We start from the raw sequence: 15,000 nt of genomic DNA, 5'->3' as shown, positions 1-15,000 counted from the left end.
TAAATTCTATGTGACGTTAAAGAACTAATTGTGCTTACTAGGGTTCCATCAAATTTGCAATGTGCCTAATCCACGCATGATTAACATAAGCAAGAAAAACACATCAGTGAGTTTGGATGCTGTGTATTTTGTTTAACAGGCATATACCAACACGTTTTCAAGTGTCCCTGTATTTTCTTCTCTCATTAATGGTTGAAAGAAAATACTCATGGCACTTGGCATGCTCACTTGAAAGGGAATTAGGACAAAAAATATCCAGGTCTCTTTGGTTTGAAACAAATACATGAGAAGATGCCTGTTGCTACATTAGCCCCACTCTCCATTGGAAGTATCATTTGAGGGAAAATGGCCAAACATGTTCACTACAGGCAAAAAGATTGAACTCAGATAAGATAAAGATATGAGGTTAGGTACACTTTAAAGGTGTACAAGGCTACATCATTTAAAATGCAAAGAAAACTCAATTTTGAATTGGGTTTTTTACAGTAACGACCAGGTGTGATATGTCACCACACATCCTTCACAACGACTCACTCCTGCAGCATTTCAGCTCATTTTAGTCTATGTACAAGCCAACCTTTTATGACAAAAAATCGCATTGACTTATGTTCATGTGTTGGTTGCAAAGAGTCAGTCAGCAGACGGATGGCTATAACATTGTCTTTTCATGCCTAAAAATATTGCAATTTAGAATAATTACAAAAGTGATTATTGAAAATTTTCTGTGCTGATTGGTTGCACATGAGGTGATCATTACGCGATAATCACTTAAGCGATTTTTTTTTCAAAATGGCTACAAGCAGTTATGTTGAGGTGACAGACAAAGAAATTAATTGTTTTGCAGAAAATGCATATTTTTTTCAAATAATCACCTTTGTTATATTAAAACAATTATTCTCCTCTGGCTCGCTGAATGTCAGTGAATAAAAACCTCGCCTTTGCGATTAATTGTTAAATATTAATTGAGTTAGTTCTATGACATTTTCCCCAAACCACAGCCGGTTTTCAATGGAAAAAGCAATGTGAAAGGTTGTTTGAGAAGAGAAGCACATCTTCAGAATTTCACCCCTGGTCTCCAGTCTGGATTGGACACAAGAAGGCAGAGAAGAGAGACCCTGGGAACAAGGTTGCATTTGACATTGGCTGATTGCAAAAATTACAGTACAACAATTGGTGAGAATAATTTGAAATACTTTTTCAATCTCGAAGAAATAATTTCAAAGAAAATAGCATGTGGCGGATCTAGAAATATTTTAGAGGGGGGGGGGGGGAATGAATTGAAAGAATCGAAGCATATTCTCTGACCAAATTCCAGATAGTTTAGGCTGCCATTTTGACTTTATGTTTTGAATTAATAAAAAGTTCCTGTCACGTAAACAGTATCTGTTCCAGCAAAAATAAAAATACAATAAAAAGCAGGTAAGTAGAAATACTCTCGTACAAAAGTAGAAAATACATGTAACTTATTTCTTTCTTACTCAGTATGAGGAGGAAATCAGATACTTGGGCGGTTCCTTTATATATCATAATATATCCTATGCAAAGGGAGTGGTCATTCAAATTTGAAATAAGAAAGTTTGCATATTGTAAGATTGAGAATAATTTGCAAATTTAATTTATTTATTACCCAAAAAAATCAATGGACTTTAAATAAAGGAATCAAAATGGGAGGTGGCTAGACACCCTATTCACTCCCTTGATTAATGGTGTGAAGACAACAAAAAAAAAAATATATAGCAAGAGAAAACTTGGCAATGGATCCAAATCTCCCAGAATTTAATCACTTCTTTCAACCAGAAACATTGTTATCAAACGAGATGGCTGAGACCTGTAAAGGTGGCACACATGTAACTATCAAGGAGCGTGCTAGTGCGTTGAAAGATATGGAAAACAATAAAACTCCAGGCATGGATGGTTTAACAGTACTGTTACGGGTACTTCTGGGATGTTATCAAGAAGTATATGGCAGAAAGTTCTAACTGTGCATTTGGAATCTGGAAAAGCATTCATCAAATAGCAGATGCTATGGATTTTACAAAACGTATGCAAATCCCAGGAATAACTGTTGTTCAAACTTCGAAAAAGCCTTTGATTCTGTTGAATGGGTAAGTGCATTGTAAAGGTTTCAGTTGTGTGCTTAACAATGGTCTACTGCCTCAAGACATTTTATTCTAGAATAAGATGTACGACAGGGCTGCCCACTGTTGGGGCTGTTACTTGTAACAGCTATTGAGCTCATTGCTCAGACAATCAGACACTCCAACAACATCTAGTGAATTATTTACAATTCAACCCAACCAAGCAGTACAGCTCACTCAGTATGCACACGACACAACTGCCTTTCTGGCTGATGTACAATCTGTTTTGAGCCTATTCGGCATGCTATCCCAGTTTGAAAATTGTTCAGGCTAAACCCATTGACCCCTGAGAGAGTGACACTTAAAGGATTTTACTGTCTAACACCAAAGGACTTTACTCTGTCTAACGCCAGAGGATTTCACTTGTCAATGGGGGGGGGGTGAAACTTAGTAAAGAGCCAAAAAAGGCTCTAGGCATCAATTTCTCTTAACACCATGAAGCCGCTGTAAAAAGAAACTTCTCAGATAAATTTGGAACTTTAAAAAGGACCCTTAACATGTGGTCCCAAAGAAACAACCCATTACAAGGTAAAATACATGACTTGTACATGTATAGTCAACAGTCCAAGCTCATTTTCATCTGTAGTGTTCTGAAAACTCTGGAAGATTTTACAGACAATAAACAAAATTACTCTTGATTTCATTTGGAACCACAAACTGGCTAAAATTAATACAACAACTTTGGTCAAAAATAAAAAGGAAGGAGGCTTAGGCATGAAAGACTTCTTTTAATTTGATAAAGAGAGGAACTTAATGGGGTTAAGTGTCTCTGTTTGCAAACTGATGCTCCCTGGAAATACAGGTTTGTGTATATTCCAACCAACTTCCCGACTAATGGTCGGTGGTACCAAGCTGTTTGAATATACATCTGACACGACACTTCTACATTGTAGATCTTAACAATTAAAGACTAGATCTGTCTGTCTGCCTGTTTTTAAGAAAGGCTCCAAAACTTGCTTGTCCAATTATCATCCCATCTCGTTACTTTCCATGTTTCACAAATTGCTTGAGAAACTTACGTATAACAGATTAATCGAGTTTTTGGAGAAGCACAGAATTTTATTCGCCAAGCAATTTGGATTCAGGTCTAAACATAATACTGATCATGCTATAATATCTATAGTTGATAAAATTCAAAAATCAATAGAGAATCCAAAGTATTCCTGTGGGGTTCTGATTTTAGTAAGGCGTTTGATACTGTAAATCATAACATGTTGTTAAAGAAGTTAGAGCATTATGGTATATGGGAATTACAAATGAGTGGTTCAAATCACATCTTGATAATCAACAATAAGTCGTCACAGTGAATAATGTAATGTACATGTATATATACGTGAATATACATGTAGGAGTTCAGCGACGTGAAAGAGGGCTCAATATTTTCGTAGAGCTTAAATATATATAACGGTATATATAAATTTTTGAACTTGGTTTAAATGTATTTTCAGAGAGTGCTCAACTCTTAGAGGAGCATTTACACTAATAATAAACTGGTTTCAAGACTTCAGAGGTAGTTCATTGTTTAATTACTACAGCTCTGTTTCGTATGACCAAAATATGACCACACTCATCGTTGATATTACCTGATGAGCATGGTCATATTTTGGCCATATGAAACAGAGCCGTGGTAATTAAACAATGAACTACCTCTGAAGTCTTGAAACCAGTTTATTATTAGTATATATACCGGTATATATTAATATATTTAATTTATTTATTTATTTATCTATTTTATTTTATTTTATTTTTAATTTATACATTACACACAATCACTGGTTATGACTACAACTATCACTCATTACAATACAGTATTAATCTTACACGAAATTGGCAACAAACAAAAACGCATAACATCCTGACAAAAAATACACAGCAAAGGATGTCACAAAATACATTAGAAAGAGCTATCATTCCTGGCCACCCAGATCAACTTGAAAAAAAAAAGGTGCAACATTACAGGTTGAAAAAAGAAGAAAAAACAGGCCATTTCGTTTTAAATTATTTTTCACAACCAGAGGTAAAAAAAGATACATTTTTCTATTTTGATTTTTTCCGAAACAAGGGAAACAAATTCATTAAAAACATATAACTTGCTACTGAGGGCGTTTACATATAGGAAATACTTCCCAACAATAACTAGGTGGTTGAGGGCTGAACAGAGTGCCAAATACGATTTCATTTTTTGAAAGGAGTCTTGAATTAAAAACGCACGAGAACCAATCAATAAAATCCTTCCAAAATGATGTGGCTTGTGCACATTCAGTGCAAAGATTCGAAAAAGATGTATAATTGTGTGATCAGCTGGACAAAAAGGACAGTGTGGGTATTCTTCCTTCCTCATTTTGAATAGTAAGCTCTTTGTACACAAAATGCTGTGAATTACTTTAAACTGAAACATCAATAGTTTCACTACCTTTGTTACTTTGAAGGGCAGAAGATATAACTTACCCAAGTCATCTTTTTGGTAACCTAGAGTTAACAGTCTTTTTTCACACATTGGTGGAGAGGAATGTTGAAGAGATAGCAGTCTAGTATACAGTTTTTTACAAGTCATTATTTTCTTCTATTCTGACTTGCGCTGTGGAACTTTGGTTGCATGTGCTATGAAGAAGCTTTTTCCAACTTTGCAGAATAGAGTTAATTAGACTGAAATATTGTAAAAAATTGCAACTTACATGTACATTAAACTTATTGAAAATGCATTAAAGGTCAAGAAGCAAGTTCGCTGAGTACCAAAGATATCTTTAATCTTCAGTATACCTGACTGAGTGATTGTAACAACTGGCATGGAATTACCCTTCTGTCTGTGCCAAGTAAAATCTTTTGCAAAGTCATCATACAACGAATCACCCAAGCTGTTGATGACATTTTGCAAAACAAACAAGCTGGATTTTGCAAGGGGCGCAGATTAGGGATCAAATTTTCACACTACGGAATATACTTGAGCAATGTACTGAGTGGAATAGGCAGTTGTATGTAAATTTCATTGACTATGAGAAAGCATTTGACAGTATCCACAGGGATAGTCTTTGGCAGATTCTAAGAGTATATGGCATTCTACAATGCATTGCCAATATCATCAAATGTTTCTACTCAAACTTCACATGTTGCATCGGCCAGGGGGATTTAAGTTGTGAAGTTAAAACCGTTGTACGGCAGGGATGTATCATGTCGTCTGTGCTATTCAGTATTCCTATCGATTGGGTTCTTCGTCGCAAAGTAGAAGATCAGCGAAGAGGCATAATATGGACCCCTTTTTCTACACTCGAGGACCTCGACTTCGCAGACGATCTACCACTATTGATCTACTGCCACACTTGGCAGCACATCCAGGAGAAGACAGACTGGCTCAGCATATTCAGCAATTAGGTCGGCTTGACAATTAGCTTGAAGAAGACGGAAGCCATGTGTGTTAATGTCCCTTTCCCAACAGAGATCAGGGTAAGAGGACAGGGCATTCCATACCCCGACAAGTTCACACATACCTTGGAAGTGTGCTTTGGCAGGATGGTGGCACTGGTGTGGACATACAAAACAGGCTGAATAAAGCGAGAAATGCCTTTATGAGTTTAAGATCAGTGTGGAGGTCAGCAAGCTATAGCACAAAGACGAAGCTTAGAATCTATCAGAGCTGCGTGATGTCAACTCTTCTTTACCACTCAGAGTGCTGGCGAATGACGGAGCACGACCTTTCAAGACTACCGTCTTTCCACACAGCTAGCCTCAGGAAGATTCTGAGAATCTTCTGGCCCCGGAAAATATCCAATGATGAGCTATTGAAGCAAACCAAACAGGAGCATATTCGTACCCTTGTCACCAGGAGAAGATGGAGATGGATCTGGCATGTGCTGCGGAAGGGCAATAACAACATAGCCAGAATTGCAATGTGCTGGACACCTGAAGGCAAACGGAGAAGAGGGCGCCCAAAAACAACCTGGCGCAGAACTGTAGAAAAGGGACTAAGGGAGCTCAATTACAGCTGGAGCACCATTGAAAAACTGGCAGCGTTGGAAAGATTTCGTTGCTGCCCTATGTGCCACATAGGCATGATGGGCAGTAAGTAAGTAAGTAAGAATACCTGATTGATTGCCACTGCAAAAAAGATATTGATTCCAGAGAATTTGTTTGAGGACTTCATGTCTGTTCTTTTGATTAGAAGCTATTAAATCTTGCCAAAGAGCAATTATTTCGCGATAAAATTCTGGGAGTTGACTTTTTAAATTAATACGATCTATGTCATAGTTGCATGCAAAAAGCTCCAGCCCTCTGACATTTGCGAGAAGAGACTTTAGGATGAGTTTCAAAGGAGCACCAGAATCTGAATAAAATCACTTTACCCAATTTAACTTTAAATCCTAATTAAACAAAGAAAAGTCTTTCATCTCCAACCCTTCTTCCTTTTTAGTTTTAATAAGTGTCGAGAATTTTATCTTAGGGTATTTTGTTTACTTCATCAACAAAATGTTTAGGCATTTCTATTGTACTACAAATGAATATGATTTTTGAAAGAGTGAGACAAGTTAATTTTGCCATTAAGAGAGATGTCCCTTTGAGACCATATATTAAACAACTTTTTCAATGAAATTAATTTATCCCAGACGTTTTTTTGCGAAGTCGCTTTATGGTCGAAGGAAAACTGTACGCCTAGTGCATATATTGGTTTATCACTTGGCAATAAATTTAAATTTTTTTCCTTCATGTGACGGCAAGAGCCGAGCCATAACATTTTCGATTTTGTTTTATTTATTTTAAGGCCTGAGCATCTTTCAAAAAGGTTGAGTAAGTCAAAACGGTTAAAGACTGATTCACTGCCCTTTAGAGAGACTGTCGTATCCTCTTGAGAACTTTCGTGCCCAATTTCGATTTCCTTAATTGAAGATGAGCTTCTTTTGTGCAAGAAACTCAATGGCTATAACAAACAAAGAGCCCGATAATGGACACCCTTGCCGAACACCTCTCTCAAGAGAAAAAGGTTCTGATGGGTAACCGTTGTTTATAATGCAGCTGGAGATGTTGTGACAAAAAACATGAACCCACCGGCAAAGTTGAGGGCTGAGGTTAACAGCTTTTAAGCACCTTTGTATGTAAATCCATTCCACAGAGTCGAATGCCTTCTCAAAGTCTAAAAAACAGGTACCCCTGGGATGTCGTTATGCTTAGTAAATTCCATTACATCTGAAATCAATCTTATGCTCTCCCCTATAAACCTGCCTTTTACATCATAACCTGATTGTGCAGGGTTGATTAAAGTTGGTAGCACCTTTTCTAACCGGAGAGCAATGGCTTTTGTCACGATCTTATAATCATTATTCTACATTTCTGGGATATAGGTCTCCAGTTCTTTAAATACTTAATGTCCTTATCTTTGGGATCAGTGAGATAATACCATGTCTTTGGGAAATTGATAGATGCCCTGTTTTGAAAGCATAATTAAAACTATTAACAACATAGTCACCAATGATATCCCAGAAAGCATAATAAAATTCTTTTGTTAGCCCATCAGAGCAAAGAGATTTGTTGTTCTGCATGTTTTTCAGAACCTTGGTGCATTCTGTTAATGTCAACTCTCCCTCACATATGCTAGCCATCTCGTCAGTTAATCTAGAATCTATGTCATAAAAGGCTGTAAATTCACTACAGTTAGGATCTACATTCCTAGATTCATAAAGTTGTTTGAAAAAGATTCGCTTTTCATTAAGAATTTCTTTTGGATTATTAATCCCCATGCCATCGTTTTCAATTAAAGATGTTATGTGTTTTTGCCTGTAATTCAGTTTTTCTAAATTGAAAAAGTATTTATCAATTTTTTCTCCATAATCTGCTCTAATTCGGGTTTTATCGTCTTCACTAAACGCTGTTTGAAGTTTAGTATTTACTTGGGCTAGTCTTGACGAGAGGTGTTTTTCCTTATCCTGTTTACACTTTATCTTTATTTTGCAATATGTTATAGTCAGGCGCCGAACCTCCATTTTGATCATCTCCCAAAACAAGCCTTTGTCTTCAACTTCTTCATACTTTGCCACAACCTATGGAATTTTGAGACGTAACAGGCTTATATATTCATTGTCAACCAAAAACGAATTATTAAACCTCCAGAAACCAATATATGTATGGCAATGGCTACCTATCTCTTTAACTTTGCAGTTATTCTAGGTAGCCAGCCCTTTCTCTTTTTTAATTCATCAAATGTTATTACAGTGTCTATCCTACTTACATGTAGTGTATCAGGGAAATAAAGGTTGTTGTTGTTGTTGTTATCTGTCTACCAAGATGCAACAAAATGCACCATGTGCAGGGATGGCGGGTTTGGTATGATAGGAAACCTCCATTTCTCCATCAGTGCATTGTTCCTTGGTTACATCATTAAATTTTTTATCGGAGACATCCATCGGAATTATTTTTGTTCTTACCAAGTGCTTCTTATCACAGCTACGTTATTGTAGTTTATTCAAGGAGTAGATATTTTGACCTTAACTGCAAAAAGCAAGCACTTCAGCGTGAGTTGGACAACTGAATAGTTGGACCAACAATTAATTCAAGGATTCCTGAATTCCTGGTAGAAGACCTCAGGGACATGACGCAGTCTATTTACGGAAATCAGTTTGACATCACGGAGAGCCCAAATTGATTCATTGGGATACCACAAACTATAAACAAAAAGTGAGTTTGCTGAAGTCCTTTTGTCTAAACTATGTTTTAATAATCGACCCAGAGTCTTTAAACTCTATTTTACAAACAAGTTATTAAGTACTAGCAAGAGAATATGTTCAATACTCCTGATAAGAAAAAAACATGCTCCAGGAAATTATCTGGAACAATAGACATAAAAAGACCAACTGGTGTCAAACAGGCATCAAGCAGATAAAAGATCTCTTTGATGTAGAAGAAAACCGGTTTTTATTGTACAACACACTTTGCAACAAATTCTGATTGCATGGAGCAAAAGCGTTAGCATCTTTGTCCCCCTCAAGTAAGAATTTGCATGAAAAACTACTTAGTCAAAAAATATACACTGTACTTCCAATCACTGCTCAACAAAGGCTCAAAAACTATAATTTTCAGGGTGAGATTTGCACAAATTGTATCTCTAGACCTTCTACAGCTCCAATGGATACAAAATTAGTCATGTTTCAATACAAAATTATTCACCATCTTATTTCCAAATGTGCTATTGATGAAGATATGATGTTGTGTAATACCTTGTGGTCATCTTTTGCCTTTCGCATACTTCTAAGCGTCAGAATTTTTCCAAACTTTTCACAAGAAGGGTTTGTTTTGCTTTATTCAGAGAGAAATTTCGCTTTCCGCAAAAAAAACTTTAGCTTAGCAACACTTTGCACAATCAATTGCCATACAAGGTCAGACAAAGGTATATGAGCTGATAACCAAGATTGAGTGAGCCAATCAGAGCAGGAGAAATGCATTAACCGAGGTTGAAAATTTAATAATGTATGGTAGCCTTGAATAAGATAAAGAAATGTTTATGTTTGAGCCTCATGTTAAATCTTAATATATCCAGTGAATGATACATGCAAGCCCGTAACCAGGAATTTATGTGGGGGAGGGGGGGGGGGGGAGGGAGGGTCTAATGAGGCCAAAGTGGACCAAACTACTGAAATGTATTTTTTATTGTCTGATCCGTTTACTTAGAGAATTAGCGATACATGAGAACGTTAGGAACTGAATATTTTACCACAATTGCTGCTAATCTCACAATCTGATTGGCTTATTTGCCATTGTCGATAAGGGTCCATACCACACTGCTCGCGTCAATGTGTCGCGCAATGCCTTTTTCAGCTCGTGCTCCGAAAAAAAAACATTCCTTTGACCTTGATATTGTGGTAAAAAACAAATTGAAATGTGGTTTAGCGTGGTCTGTACTCTTATCAACAATGGATAGGTTTCATTACTCTTTTGCCAAACATTTTTTTCTCATTGTTTCTGCATGTTGAGCTAGTTTGCAAAAGTCACTGAAAGGAAAGTCTGACGCGTACAAGGAGGTTACTTCGGATTAAATCTAAATCCGGATTTTTGAGATTCATCAGGTCAGCCTTTTTTTGGGAAAGGATTTGAAAAAAGTACTTTTGACAAGTAGTTTTTCTCGCACCATTTTTTACCGTACGATCGAAGACATGAATAGGTCGAAAATAGTTAGGTTTCCTGCAAATTTCACACCAGAAATTACACTAAAAGTTTCTTGACAGCAATAATATTGTTAGCACCTTCCCTACAGCGAAAAATGCATGTTTTTTGTCATTTCTTTTTATTGATAGCCAAGGTATTTTTTTACTGATGGCATTTTCATTTAACAATTTCTCCAAAAGAAACTTAATCGCCATTTTTTGTTGTTTTTAAAATTTGCACGCAACTCTGGGTTTGTTTGTTTGCATTGTCATGGAAAATAAGAAGAATCCATTGATCCGAGATCAGAAATCCGTTTTTGGATTTTCAAAAAAAAAATGCACCCTTAGCTAAGCTCGGACATCTGTGCGCTAATTGAAATGTTCTGAATGGTGAATGGCTTGGGCGAATGGCTCGGGCTACTACAGTGCCGCTGGTTTTAGTTTCCCAGTGAATACATTACCGCTTTTTCCATTCTGTGATTTTGTTTAAATATCACTTGTTTATGGGCCTGACATGTCACTACTCATGTTGCCAGTGTGAACAGTGAACAGTTCTTTACTGATCTGTGGAAGTGTGGTCGCCTCTGTCTTTTTCCTAGCAAACCAACAATGCAGTCTGCACCAGACAAATTAAACTCTGATTCCACTAGCAAGTTTCTCATCTGTGTCACCTGGGATCAGGCTTTCAAACTCAACCCCACATAATTATGATGATGAGTCTGAGAATTGAACCTTGGCAACATTGGTAGGCAGCGATTGCTCTAACTACTCTGCCACCCCTGCATCCTAAAGATCCTACTAACTTTATTTGAGGTTCAAATTTCAGATTAAACTCTTAATCTGATTCTTGATCTCCTCTATGTATAATGTAATGCCAAGAAGAACTATGTACAGTGGATGATATGATATTGTTTTGAAGAAAGTTTAAAAGCAAAGAGAGGAATCTTATTTTTCGGTAACAAAAGGTACATATTTCCGGACGATCATTGGTGTCAAAGATTGTTTGATAGATTTGCATGGGATCAAAAGAAAGTTGTCAGCTGACAAGCAACTTAACATGAGCTAAATTTCTGGTAACATTGGCAAATAAGGAGTCACAATATTGTATGCTACCGCACGAACTCAAGGTTGTTTCCTGTCGGGAAAGGGGAATCATACACGCGAGAACGCAATGTATATATATTTGGATCAAAGTAAAACCGGAAGAACATGTATATATTCAATGTATTCTTCACATCATGTTGATGGCAAAGGATTTTTAACAACTTAACTATTACTTTAACAGGGCAGTAGGTTAACTCCTCGCAGTAAATTCTTATGCACATAAAATAAACTAACTGTACTGAAAAAAAAAACCTCTAGAGATTTTTAATTAGATTCCTGAAAAGGAATCTAAAAATTATTAAGCTTACGTATACGGTAGTCGATCAATCTAAAAACGGGTGTGAAGATCTAGAGCTACACACACTTAACACTGAAACCTCCATCTATGTTCTAACAAATTAAAAATTGGGTATTCTCACCTAGTTTAAAGCATTTGATTACTTCATCTACCTACATCCTACAGAAAAGGGATTTTCACCTAAACACTGCACATATATGATAACATATATAAACTTAAATACAAACGATTTCACTGACGAATGACGCAATACGTGCATAAAAGCAGGCTACCCAGAAATTTGTGTCTATCTAAGTAATCTCAGTTACCTTCATTTCAACAGGCATCACTGTAACTGCTGAAGACACGATTATACAAGAGGAAGTGAACAAATTGAAAGTGATTGTGGGATTATGGGATGCAATATGGTTGAGGCCAGGCTACAAATGTCTGTTGTGTTCGAGTCTTCCCCAGGGGTAGGGCGTCGGGGACCACAGTGAGGACTTAAACAACCGGAGGCCTGGAGCGAGTTCCGTTTTTTGACCTGGTAAAACGTCATTCTCGTCCCCATCGCCCTTTTCGTTTCGCCGACGAAGAGAAACGAAAAGGGCTATGGGGACGAGACTGGTAAAACGTTTGTGGACTAAACTGGTCCGCGTTTAATACCCGCTCCGCAGTCCGCAGTCCTTGTTTAATACTGATCGGTTTGAAATATACCTTGCTCTTGCCCAATTATTTCGCCCCTTTTTCTGGACGCTTTGATATTTGAACACTTGAGATTGTAGCCTGTTCCAGGCTCTCAGATAGTCGAGAAAACGAAAGGAACAGCCTGTGAAAAGCGAGTGGGGGCTTGGGTCGAGGCGAGGCGGGAGAGCCTGTAAGCATCTCTTTAAATTCTTCATTCCGGTATACCAGCTCCTGGTATACCCTCTGATTGGTCAATTTTGACAGTTTACATCAACACTTTCGTCATCATTTTGATTCACGCGCGGAGCACGAAAGAAAGAGGTCAACTCTGTCGCCGAGTGTCTTAATATTCCCAAACGTACAAGCCCTCAGATTCGAGCAAAAGTTGTGTCTGTTCAACTTTAATAAGTCGAAAAAACGAGCCGTTTGCAATGCTTCCAACTGGTTTTGGTAAAAGCATAAATTTTCAGTTACTGCCGCGCGTTGTGAAAGCGCTTCAATGTTGTGATACGACATCTCTCCACACCGCTTACAATATAGCATCACTGGGTACGATATATAGTTCGCATTTGACACAACTATTATCTCCCCTGCACGCCACAATTGTTAGCATTCAACGGCGCTCTCTGAAAACTCTGACGAACGAGAAAAATACAATATTTTGTTATTCTTTCTTATGCAAATACTTGGCTGCGTATTCGAATTCACCAGCTCGGGTCAATTAAATTTCTACCTTCATCGCCTTCGAAAAAATGAGAGCAAAAAGAGAAAACCAAAAAAATTTGCCGAAAACAGGCTTGTATTTCCGTTGTATGTCTTAAAGCTTTAAAAGATCAAGAGATTTTCAGGAAGCGAAGGTGATGGCTACGTGTCTGTATACTGCAAATGCAATTGAAGACATCCACATGAAATATCAATCTTTCACATTCATTATCGGTTGTCCTGATGCATCAGAGCTGAAGTTTATTGATGAGGCCATCTTATCATCTAGGCCAGAAACTTCAATGGTCGGGTTTCTGTTTTCCTTGGAAAAGTCAACAGAGCGTCGGGAACTCGCAGCTTTCGAACTGGTCGTGTCTTTTGGTCGAATTTGCTAAATCTCCCGTGGGTGATTTCCTTGACACTCGTTTCCCGGTTGCTTTGACAATGCCTTCGTTCGCTTGTAAAGTTATTTTCCCAAAAATTGCCTTAAATTGTGGCTAACGTACTCGCACAAGCGAGAATTAACGCATCACCTTTGAACAACAATAAAAGAATCGCGCTTGAACTCGCGTGGGACCACACAATGCCGCCCTTTTTCAACACTTTGACATTGACATTTTGACATGCGAAAGGTTATTTGCAAAGTGGGCGGAATGAAGAATTTAAAGAGATGCTTACAGGCTCTCCCGCCTCGCCTCGACCCAAGCCCCCACTCGCTTTTCACACGCAGTTCTTTTCGTTTTCTCGACTATCTGAGAGCCTGGAACAGGCTATTGAGATTGCGGAAGGTCCCGGTCGTTGTGAATAGGGGGCAAAAAAAACTTGGAAGTTCTCTAATACCCTTCTCGATTGCCCAGATTCTCCGTCATGATCTCGACGAGCTAGGGGTGCACGTGGGCATTTTGATTTGAATTTGATGGCCCGAATTGAACGCAATCCTCTGTGCCTTGTTGATTTCTTTGCTGGTTTAAGCCAGATAGATTACTACAATAATGCTGGAGGAAACGGGTTGCCTCCTGCAACAAAGAAACGGCTCTCTCTCGATCAAAGGAACATCCATCCTCCGCCCTGTCGGTGGTGGAATACATTAGATTTTAGCCGGGAATAAATTATCCCAATGAGGAGTGATGCCCAGTCCTACTCGGTTTTGCTTCAAAGTGCCATGCCGAACGAATGTTTCTATGTCGTAAACCACAATTCAGTTTCGAATGTCATAACTGGATGTCTGAATAGCGCGAGTCCATAATAATAATAATAATAATAATAATAATCAACTTTATTTAAAGAGGGTGTACACATAACAGCGTACGCTGACAAACCATTGGCCCTCAGAAACTAAAGTTTAGTAAGTAATACATACAAGCCCAGAATTAAAAATAGGAACTTGCTAACGGAGACACTTCAATGTAGCGAGAGTAATAGTCTACCACTAGTATGTATGTCTTTCCTTTCCAGAAGAGTTGGTCAGAAGCCACTTTTTGCCAAGGGTAGTCTGGGAGTTCCGATGCGATCATAGGCTCGACATGGTTTCGTCTGTACTTTCTGCAAACGGGACACTCGTTTACAAGCTCTTCTAGTTGTCGACCTATCCCAGGCCACCAGACAATCTCTCTTGCTCGGACGCGGCATTTCACTATACCTTGGTGACCGGCATGTAATTTGTCTAACATGTCCAATCGCATTGAAGCTGGTATTACCAGTCGACTTCCTTTGAGTAATAACCCATTTTGAACTGTAAGTTCGGCAGCAAAGGGGGCATACGGCTTTACTGGGCCTTTTAAGGAACACTTCTCTGGTCAACCTTTATTACAGTAAGCCATGATCTGTTTGCACACTTCATCTTCCTGCAGATGAGCTTTAATTTCCTCTAGGGGTTTTCCAGTTGCAGGTAGAGTCTGGAAGACATAGTTAACGTAAAGATTTCCCTCTTCTCCTAAGGAGCAATCCATTGTCGTTGGCTCAGAATTTG

General features: G+C 38.1%; 1 protein-coding gene across 2 annotated transcripts in view; it reads right to left on the bottom strand.

The window, feature by feature from the left end:
• LOC138021447 (uncharacterized) overlaps nucleotides 1-12,052 on the bottom strand; it is a 24,018-nt gene extending 11,966 nt beyond the window's left edge. Inside the window, exon 1 of one of the 2 annotated variants that reach the window (XM_068868326.1) lies at nucleotides 11,972-12,052. The gene's annotated coding sequence lies outside the window, so the exon portion shown is untranslated. Of the gene's footprint in view, nucleotides 1-8,101; nucleotides 8,143-11,971 lie in introns of those variants that run through there. The other variant, XM_068868327.1, reaches the window with a different exon arrangement.
• Between the last annotated feature and the right edge of the window lie 2,948 nt (nucleotides 12,053-15,000).

This window comes from Montipora capricornis, chromosome 10 (assembly GCF_036669925.1).
Source record: "Montipora capricornis isolate CH-2021 chromosome 10, ASM3666992v2, whole genome shotgun sequence".
Lineage (NCBI taxonomy): Eukaryota > Metazoa > Cnidaria > Anthozoa > Scleractinia > Acroporidae > Montipora > Montipora capricornis.
The sequence above is the reverse complement of the archived record's forward strand: the minus strand, read 5'-3'. Positions and strand labels throughout refer to the sequence as shown.